General features: G+C 31.3%; 1 protein-coding gene across 5 annotated transcripts in view; it reads left to right on the top strand.

Annotated features, from left to right (window-relative positions):
• The first annotated feature begins 9,733 nt into the window (after window positions 1-9,733).
• LOC114326792 (protein phosphatase 1 regulatory subunit 3B) overlaps window positions 9,734-11,320 on the top strand; it is a 355,647-nt gene continuing 354,060 nt past the window's right edge. For 3 of the 5 annotated variants that reach the window (XM_028275231.2, XM_050648670.1, XM_050648669.1), the window contains exon 1: window positions 9,736-10,015. The gene's annotated coding sequence lies outside the window, so the exon portion shown is untranslated. Of the gene's footprint in view, window positions 10,016-11,320 lie in introns of all 5 variants that reach the window. The other 2 variants (XM_050648671.1, XM_028275230.2) reach the window with 2 other exon arrangements.

The raw sequence follows: 11,320 nt of genomic DNA, 5'->3' as shown, positions 1-11,320 counted from the left end.
TCCTCAAGTCTGTGTAAGTATCCTTTGCTTATTTGGTTATGTAGTTAGTCTTCTTTAAACCCTCCTACCCCTCCCAACGAATCTACGACCCGCCACCGCACAAAAAATGAGCTGTCGTTCGCATGAAGGTTTGCGTGTCTGTTCCTTCTATTAGCCCCATTTCGACCCCCCAGTATCTTAGTAGATAGTCTTTCCTTGTCCCCATATGAGCAGACATGTAAAACGCTTCAAGATAGAATGAACGAACCACGAAAGGTCTACTATTGTAAATAAAAAATATATAAGAAAAAACATAATACTCATAATGCTAGATGTCGCCTATGCAATCTAATATTTTATAAAGTTAAGTTTGATTTCGAGTAAAGTGTTTATCCCGTGAGTGTGAGAGTCCTGGGTACACGGACTCCCACATGAGCTCATAACACGATCAATGCAGGCCAGTGTGAGGCACTCTATTTCTGCTACTTTTAGTGACATATCTGCGATCTGTATTGCTTGCTCGGGACCCGAGTTCTCGTTCTGGGTTACGTCCACTTCGGTGACTAGGCTTTCGAGGGTGTGGGCTCTTTTTGACCGAACCCACTGCTGAAAAAATATAGGTTTTGGTTACCGAGGTTCATAAACCTCGTCAAATACCAGGCCGGATGGAAAGTCACGGGATCTTATTTCTCTAGACTGATACACTGATTGTGATAAAGTATACCACCTTATCAGCTGTCTCGAAATACATATTATCGTTTTAAATGGTTATACCAAGCCATAATTTAATATTTTATATGTATTTCCACTACAAATTTTTTAACTGCAGTATTTAGTGTTGATACATTTATCGCGAGTGAGTACAACTTCTTTTCGTAATATTTTGTGATAAGCACAAAAATTACCAATTACCTACAAATAATATCTTCACGTAAAATAAAAATCCAGTTTACGTCTTGAACAGTATTTAAAGATCTGCGACAGCTCCGTCTCAATTATGATCAAGAAAACTGATAAAATGCTTTCAATTCTTTTGCATTTTCTTACTTTCCGTTCAACAGTTGTTCGAGATATTTCCTCCATATTTCCGACATATCCTGGTTGTCGGATAATATTGTTCCGTTCTTGGTTACAATTTATTGTTTTAGCTTTATTTCTATGTTGCTTCGTAGTATTTTCAAAAATTTTACATTTTCATTACCGTTTTCTTCCATTTTTCTTCGAACTGGTCCCAGCTTTTTTATTTGACTTTTTCTTTTATTCTTTGGTTTTTGTAACGTCCATATTTTCGTTGCGTTTTGTCTTGCATGTCGTCTTTTCACACTTTCTTCTTCTCTGTTATGTCACTTTTACCTCTTTGTTCCACCATGGTGTCCATTTCCCCTCTCTACTCTTTATTGTGATCTCACATATAGCCCAATAAATGACCGTTTTGGAGTGTAATTTCCAGGGGCAACTCCGAATTGCATGAAAATTTGGATTTAGGTTCTACTTACCCTCCACTTCAAAGTTGAATTTGTGCCGTTGGTTGCTTTTACTTGGAGGGTGACATTTACCTCTTCTCGGGGGGTGAAACACGCGTGTTTAAAATAAGGTCGGAAATGGATAAACTGACTTATTTTAAGCACCTTTTGTTCTATAAAGTTTTTTACGTAAGTCAATACTTTTCGAGTTATTCGCGATTTAAAATGTTGATTTTTCGACAAAAAAACTACGTTTTCACACCGTTTTTCCCAAATAACTCAAAAAGTAAATATTTTATCGAAAAAAATATTTTTAGCAAAAGTGTAGCCTATAAAAAAGCGAAAAAATGGTGTACTAGTAAAGTCTACAAATTGAGTAGAAGCATAGTTGTAGCTCATGAAAAATACATTCTTATTCGTCTAATTCCAAATCGAATAATTCAACGCGAAATCACCGAAGAAAAAAGCGTTTTTCGGGAAAACCTCATTAACATTTTTAAAGGATCGAAAAAGGCGTATTATTTGTTTTTTACAAAAGTTTACAGCAGCAGAAATAAACGAGTTACACTGAAAAAAAATGTTGGCCCTGTTTTTTGGTAAAAAAAATCGTGAAAACCTCCCTCTATTTAGCACCCTAAATGATATTAATGGTTTGGATTTACCATTTATTTTAACTGTATGTGTATTGTTTATATGATCTGTAAGTTTGATTGGTTTGAAGGGCTTATTTTTGAAAACATTTGGTTTTATAGTAAAAAAAAATTTTCTAAAAATTTTGGAAAAATTTCATTTTTTCAAAATAACTTAAAAAGTATTAGTGATAAGAAAAATCTTAAAGAGTAAAAAAATGTAGGTTTTGCTATTATAAATATGCTAGTTTTATTTTGTTTCTCCCTAAGACAAAAATTTGTTAAGCTATGGCTGTTCAAAATTTGCATACACTCGTGATTAGTGATCCATTCAAGCTTTCTCAATTATAACCCTTTCAAAAATAAACACTTTAAACCGGTAAGACTGACAGCTCATATAAAAAATAGATAGGTAAGTAAATTGTTTGTAAAGCGGTAGCGATTAATTTCATTTGGGGAGCTAAACACGGCGAGATTTTCATGATGTTTTACAAAAAAAGAGGGCCAACTTTATTTTGAGCGTAACTCGCTTATTTTTAATGCTAAAACTTTTGTTTAAAAATTAAAACAAAGCTTTTTATAAACACTTTAAAAAAGTTTAAATGGGTTTTTCCCGAAAAGTGCTTAATTTTTCGGTGATTTCACCTTGAAATATTCGATTTGGAATTAGACGAATAAGAACGTATATTTCATGAGCTATAACTTTGTTTTTATTTGATTGATAGACTTTACTGATACATCATCTTTTGGGGTTTTTTATGAGCTACACTTTTGCTAAGAATATTTTTTTCTATAAAATATTTACTTTTTGAGTTATTTGCGAAAACCGTCTGAAAACGTAGTTTTTTTGTCGAAAAATCAACATTTTTCAATGGCAAATAACTCGAAAAGTATTGACTTAAGTAAAAAACTCTATAGAACAAAAGTTGCTTAAAATTAGTTAATTTATCCATTTCCGGTCTTATCTTGAACGTATGTTTTTTCACCCCCGAGAAGGGGTGACTGTCACCCCCCAATTAAAAGCAACCAACGGCACAATTTCAACTTTGAAGTGGAGGGTAAGTAGAACCTAAATCCAAATTTTCATGCAATTCGGAGTTGCCCCTGAAAATTACACGGTATCGCCGAATTTCCCGTTCATTTACTGGGCTAATACTAGTTTTGCTGTATTTATCATCGCATTTCTAATTTTTTTGCGATTGTTACTCTGCGATTTCTGTTGTTTTTTGTTGTTACCCATTTCTGATTTCTTATTTTCGTTGTTTCTTCCCTTAGTTTATGTATTTTAATTATTTTCTTGTTTTTATCATTCTTGCCCCCTGTGATTTTTAATTCTATTCTTTTTTTTATTAAATGTAGTTTCTAGTTGATATTGGTCTCTGCCCATTCCATAGCTTCTTTTCACCATTTATTACTTCCTACAATTTTTTCCAGAACTTGTTCTCTTCTTTTTTGTTGCGCCTTCATTAGTTTCATAACTTCATAACATATAATAATTTGTTTGTAATCGTTTCCTTTGGGCTTATCCCCATATCTACTCTAAGTTCATGTGAAATATATCTTCTTCTTCTCCTTCTTCGTCTTTCTCAACTTTTCTTCCGTGATAATAATTGTCGATCATAAGAAATGACCACTAGTAGGACGAGTACTGAGTACTTTATCATTTTGACGTGACTTTGGATTTTTATATTATTTTTAGGGAGGATTTTATGTTTTTGGCGCCCCCAGTATTTTGTTCGTAATTGCAGTATTAGTTTATTTATTGATTCTTGACATTTGCTTGGGCACTATCTTAGTTTAAACTGTAGATAGTGCATTTTACTCTTTTTGTTTCTTTTGCTTCCTACATTATACTCCAACGGATACTTATTTATGTAGTAGATAATTCCGGTTTTCCTTTAAACATTTTTCTTCTCATACGAATATATAGGCAGTGCAAGTGTGGTATTACTCCAGGGAAATAAGGTTTTTGTCGGGACACTTGAGCAGCCAGGTTGCAAATTGATTTTTTGGGTACTATATACCTAATACATTCTAAATACAAAAATGACCATCACAGTTCGAACGAGAAACTTAGTTATTAACAAATAAGGGTCAAAAATGGCAGTTTTTTCGTTTAAATAGCTACAGGTAAAAATAGGGTAATTATATATATATTATTTAGAGTAATCGTGTTTTAGTAGATCAGCCAAGGTTTAAAATGGCACTTTTTGAATTTTGTTCCGATTATTTTTTGCTTCGGAAATTGCAATATAAGATTAAAATTTCAAAAATAAAAAATGTGCTATAACTTTTGCGAAAATGGCCTTAATACTTTCATATTGCAAGAAAAGTTGAGTCAAATATTCCGTATAACGCACAAAAATTTTTAAGATGATTCGTCGATTAGTTTAAATTTTATTCAATTTGTTTATCGCAAAGAGCTTTTTTTTCGCAATGTTATTGTTCAGAAAATAATAATAATTTAGCAATTCTGTGGAAACCACATACAAGAAGAATAGTTATGTTTTCAACGTGTTGAAAAAAAATCATTAAAAAGTCGTTTTTATCACTCCGAAAAAAGTTTAGTAAAATAGAGTCATTTTTCGCTTAAAAACAATTTGAATAGCTTTGTTAATATTGACTATAGAGTAAATCTACTTTAGGATATAAAAAGCTGGTATTTTTAAACGAATTTTCAGAGAAAAACTTTTTGCCTAGGTTAATTAGGCTCAAAGTTAGTCACCTTTATTATTTAATTCGTACTTACTTCTATAATATACATCAAATTCTCCTGTAACAGTGTTAGTTACCATACTACTCCGAAACGGCTTGGCCGATTTTTATGAAATTTTACACGTATATCCTATAGGACGGAGAAGAGGCTTTAATCTATTTTTTATATCCATAAGTTATAAGGGGGGTTGCTCCCCTGACATTATTTTAAATTTTTTTAGACAAAATTATCTACTTTAATTTTATATGATATAGAATTAAAAAATACATACAACCCTTAATTTTCACTCTTTTATCACCAACCCCTATTTGTTAACAGCCATCTATATATTTACATCTATAAAATTCCCCTGTCATAGTGTTACTTTCCATACTCCTCCGAGACCGCTTGACCGATTTTTATGAAATTATATATGTATATTCGGTAGGTCTTGGAATCGGTCGTAATCTATTTTTCATATCCCTGAGTGATAAGGGAAGTTCCCCCTAACATTTTGTAATGTTAGGTGGGGATGTGTGTACATAACGTACTCTATAAGACTACGAGTACACACAAATAAAAAAAAAATATGAACAAAATACATCAACAAGCTCCGGCGATACTAATCGCAGCGTATGTTTGCAGAATCAGTTTCATTTTTTCAGTGCACGGATTTTTATAATTCCCCTCCACCGACCACGAATTAATTCCGTTCAAACGCCATTTTTAAAACTTTATTAACCACTCTGTTGAGGTTCAAAGTTTACTCAAACTTTTACACATAAACTATAATATCTTCAACTTCAAAATAGCTCTAGTTAATTTGCTTAATTGTTTTAAACAAAGTAGCCGTCAATTAAATAAAAAAGTGGCTAACTCTGACCGTAATTAACCTAGGCGAAAAGTTTTTCTTTGAAAATTCGTATAAAAATACCAGTTTTTTAAATCCCATTGTAATTTAGCCTACAGTCAATATTAACAAAGGTATTCAAATTGTTTATAAGCCAAAAATGACTCTATTTTAGTAAAATGTTTTCTGAGTGATAAAAATGATTTTTAATGATTTTTTTAAATACGTTGAAAACATGAATATTCTATTTTCACGCTGTTTTCACAGAATTGCTATATTATCATTATTATTTCTGAACAATAATATTGCAAAAAAAAGTTTTTTGCTATAAACAAATTGAATAAAATTTAAACTAATTGACTAATCGTTTTGAAATTTTTTGTGCATTGTGTGGACTGTTTGACTCAACTTTTTGTGCAATATGAAAGTCTTAAATTTATTTTCGCAAAAGTTATAGCAAATTTTTTATTTTCGAAATTTTTGTTTTATTTTGCAATATCCGAAGCAAGAAATGATCGGACCAAAATTCAAAAAGGGCTATTTTAAACCTTGGGTCATCTACTTAAAGAATATTATTATAAATAAGATCTTTAATTACCCTATTTTTACCTGTAGCGATTTAAACGAAAAAACTTCCATTTTGACACTTATTTGTTATTAACTAAATTTCTCGTCCAAACTGTGACGGGCATTTTTGTATTTATAATGTATTAGGCATATAGTACCCAAAAAACCCATTTGCAACCTCAAGTGCTCAAGTGTCCCGAACATGGTATATTTTTGCCTTATTAGTCCAGGGTAATAAGGTTTTTTCCATGACACTCGAGCAGCCAGGGTACTGAAGCGTTTTTTGACAGGTAATGCCTCTGCCTATAAGAGCAAATTTTAACTATTTCCTGCGTAGGATCTGGCGGCCATTTTTATTTATAAACAATTAAGTGTCAAAAAATGGCATTTTTCCTTTTTTTTTCAAATCAAGGGAAAACGGTGAAATTTATGGGTTTTTTAGTACAAATATCTTTGAGATGATGGAAAAAGCTTTTTCCACCTACCTCTACCGAAAGTATACTTTTCCGGACCTGATTGTAGGGAGCAAAGTTGTACATTTCCTCCCTAGGGAGGAAAATATTTTTCCTCCCTAGGGAGGAAAAGTAAAAGTGACGTCATGGTATTTCATTTACGAAATATAACTTATTGACGCCCTGTATAATGTCTATTTTCTAATACGTAAGTATCTGTACATTTTAACGTTTATTTATAAAACACCCTGTACTTTGCAGAATGTTAAAAAACAGTAAATTGTTATTTTGGTTTAACAATGTTTACATTAATAATTTGACTTATATTTGACAGTTGACAGTTATATTGTACCTACTTGTTAGTTTTAGTTCTAATAAATTTTGTTGGTTAGTTACATAAAATAAATTAAGTAAAAATGAAAAAATTACTTGTTATTTGAGGAAGGTGGAAAAACCATATGTATAACATGGGAGTAAAGTGCCTTTTCCTCCCTTGAATGATTACTGCCCTCCGCTACGCGTCGGGCAGTAAACTTCATTCTCGGGAGGAAAAGTAGCACTTTCCTCCCTTGTTATACAAATAGCTATAAAATGATATATTACAAAGTTTGATATACTCATTTATTGTTAATATAATTGCGAAAAAAGGTCGGAATTGCAAAAAAAACTGATTTTGCAATAACTGCTGTAAAAATTAGTGTACAGATTTGAAATTTTTGTCAAATGAGGTTTCTTTGGTGCTTAATATGTGACAAACATTTCAAAGCGATTCATTCAATTTTTTAAATTTTATTCGAATTGTTTATCTCAGAGAGCATTTTTTTTGCAATAACATAAGTCAGAAAAAATGACGTTAGAACCATTCCACAGGTGTCAAATGGAAGAGCATGAGCTATATTTTCAACCTGGTTTAAAGAAAGCGAATAAAAAATGCATTTATTATGTAGTAATAAATAATTATGCAAAAGTATCGTAAATCTTTCCTTATAATCTTTTTATTTTGTTATACAGGGTGTCCAGAAACTCTACCGACAAACGAAGACAGGAGATTCCTCAGATAATTTTAAGACAATTTAACCCAATTCACCTAGTTCGAAAATGCTTCTGAAGGGAGCTAGAGCTCTTTGAAGATGGCGTCATGAAATTAGTTTTTCTTTAATACCTCCAGAAGGCTTCTATTTAGAAAAACGAAAATTGGTATGCGTATTTACTTTTCAGAGATGAATCGATTCCATCGATTGCAAATTTCTAGTACCGGTCATAGGCGTCCGTTTTGGGTAGAGCAACGGGTATTTTATCGTATAACTTTTTTGTCCTTAACTTTCATGCATTTTTGACACCGGATTATTAAATTGTGAGGCATTCTAGTACTAAAAGATACTCTTGCTTTAAGTCGGTAGGATGCACCGTTTTCTAGAAAAATCGATTTGAAAGTTTTTCGTTTTTGGAATTTGAAAAAAAACATTGAAAGAACTTTTCAACAAAAAACGAAGTATTTTACCAACATAAAGTAAGAGTAACTTTTAGTACTCGAATACCTCATAATTTAATAATCTAGTGTCAAAAATGCTCGAAAATTCAAGACAAAAACATTATGCTATAAAATAACTGTTGACCTACCCAAAACGGACGCCTATGACCAGTACTAGAAATTCGCAATTAATGAAATCGATTTATCTCTGGAATATAAATAAATGTACCAGTTTTCGTCTTTCTAAACAGTTTTTTTTTTAATTTTTTTTTGTAATTCAGAAATTGAAAAATTTTCAAATCGATTTTTCTAGAGAACGGTGTGTCCTACCGATTTAAAACAAGAGTACCTTTTAGTACTAGAATACTTTACAATTTAATAATCCAGTGTCAGAAATGCATAAAAGTTACAGATAAAAAAGTTATGCGATAAAATAACCGTTGCCCTACCCAAAACGGACGCCTATGATCGGTACTAGAAATTTGCAATGTATGGATTAGATTTATATCTTGAAGATAAATACGCGTACCAATTTTTGTTTTTCTAAATAGAAGCGTTCTGGAGGTATTTAAGAAAAACTAATTACAAGACGCCATCTAGCTCCCTTAAGAAGCTCCAAAGAGCTCTAGCTCCCTTAAGATCGAACTAAGTGAATTGGGTTAAATTATCTTAAATTTACCTGAGGAATCTCCTGTCGTCGTTTGTCGGTAGAGTTTCTGGAAACCCTGTATAAGAAATTATATATATTTTTTACAATTTTTTATCAATTATGATATAAATAACATTACTTGGTAGTTGTGCACTTAAAACAGGGTAAAAAAGTTAATTTTTTTGGAAAAAGTTATTCAAAAAGTTTATAAGGAAAGATTTACGATACTTTTGTATAATTATTTATTACTAATAAATGGATTTTTTATTTGCTTTCTTTAAATTAAGTTGAAAATATAGCTCATGCTTTTCCATTTGACACCTGTGGAATGGTTCTAACGTCATTTTTTTCTAACTTATGTTATTGCAAAAAAATGCTCTCTGAGATAAACAATTCGAATAAAATTTTAAAAATTGAATGAATCGCTTTGAAATTTTTATCACATATTAAGCACCAAAGAACCCTCATTTGACAAAAATTTCAAACCTGTACACTAATTTTTACAGCAGTTATTGCGAAAATAATTGTTTTTGCAATTCCGACCTTTTTTCGCAATTATATTAACAATAAATGAGTATATCAAACTTTGCAACATGTCATTTTAACGCTTTCTCCATAATCTCAAAGATATTTGTACTAAAAAAATCATAAGTTTCACTGTTTTCCATTTATTTGAAAAAAAAAAGGGAAAAATGTCATTTTTTGACAGTTAATTGTTTATAAATAAAAATGGCCGCCAGATCCTACGCAGGAAATAGTTACAATTTGTTACTCTAGGTATTACTTGTCGAAAAAACGCTTCAGTACCCTGGCTGCTCAAGTGTCACGAAAAGGGTATATTTTTGTCTTATTACCCTGGCCTATATTTCCCTGGTGTACATAAAGTCTCGAATAGAGCAAATCGGCCACCACGTGTTGTCTAGAGTGGGGTTTTATCGGACCGGCGACTCTCTCGATGCCCAATGCGGCAACTTCCATTCCTCAGTCTGTTTGAACTTGGTTTTGTGTTGTGTGAGTATGTAGATAGAATGAACGAAGCACGAAAGGTCTACTATTGTAAATAAAAAAAAATATAATAAAAAATATAATACTCACAATGCTACATGTCGCATATGCAATCTAATAATTTTATATAAAGTTAAGTTTGATTTCGAGTGAAGTGCTTATATTGTTAAATTGAATAAAAGAATCGCGAACACCAATACAAGAATTTTATAGTCTACTTGAGAATACTACTGAAGAAGTTTAATATTTTAATAGGTAAGTGTTTTTATTGATATTACTAATAATTTGACATCTTTCAGAACCCAAGACCTACCTCATTGTTTATAGTTTTTGTAGGTCAGTTCTGTATAACAACATTTGACAGCATTTGTTTTGAAATAAATAAATTCAAATGTTTCTACCATTTTTTGATATTTTTATATAAACACTGCAGGGATAAGAACCACAGCGATAATTGAGCTAATTAGAATTTAAATTTTTTAATCAAATCTTGTTCATTATTTATATACAAATGATATTATATTTGATACAAGTATGAGTAGGCATAATCTACATTTAATATAAGTAATAAGTAACAAGGGGATAGTATCTGATTTAGTAATTACCACAGTAATTAAACTACTTAAAAGTTTATAACATTTTTTCAACAAAACCTGTTTATTTACAATTATTTACATGCAAACGAGTAAGAGTATGAAATAAAATTGACCAAAGAAGTGTCAATGAAGATTGCCGGTTCATGTGCACCGCTCTTTGAGAATAAGTTTTGAGTCTTTGTACAAGTTTTGATGTTATTAAGTTAATTGGTCTTCTTCTTCTTAGGGTTCCATCTTAAGGTTCCATCTTCTATCGAAGGTCAATTTTTATTTTACTTACAATAGCTCTAAACAGTTGGTTAGAGCTCATACTAAACCAGTCCCTTAGATTTCGTAATCAGGAGATTTGCCCTCCATAATAAAACACAGCAAACTACAGGGTGTAACAAAAATACAGGTCATAAATGAAATCACATATTCTGGGACCAAAAATAGTTCGAATGAACCTAACTTACCTTAGTACAAATATGCACACAAAAAAATTACAGCCCTTTGAAGTTACAAAATGAAAATCGATTTTTTCGAATGTATCGAAAAATGTGGCATTCTTATGGTAGAAACATCTTAAAGAAAAATTATAGTGAAATTTGTGCACCCCATAAAAAATTTATGGGGATTTTGTTCCCTTAAACCCCCCAAACTTTTGTGTACGTCTCAATTAAATTATTATTGTGGTACCATTAATTAAATTCAATATTATTAAAACTTTTTTGCCTCTTACTATTTTTTCGATAAGGCAGTTTTTATCGAGTTGAGGCTTATTTTTCAATATGTTTACATAAAAATTGTATAGGGGTTTTGTTCTTTTAAACCCCCCAAATGTTTGTGTACGTTCCAATTAGAATATTACTGCGGTACCATTAGTTAAACATAGTGTTTTTAAAACTTTTTTGCCTCTTTGTATTTTTTCGAAAAGGCACCTTTTATCGAGATGTGACTTCTTTTTAATATGGTTCAAAATAGC

This window comes from Diabrotica virgifera, chromosome 4, assembly GCF_917563875.1.
Source record: "Diabrotica virgifera virgifera chromosome 4, PGI_DIABVI_V3a".
NCBI lineage: Eukaryota > Metazoa > Arthropoda > Insecta > Coleoptera > Chrysomelidae > Diabrotica > Diabrotica virgifera.
This window is presented reverse-complemented; position numbering and strand designations above follow the sequence as displayed.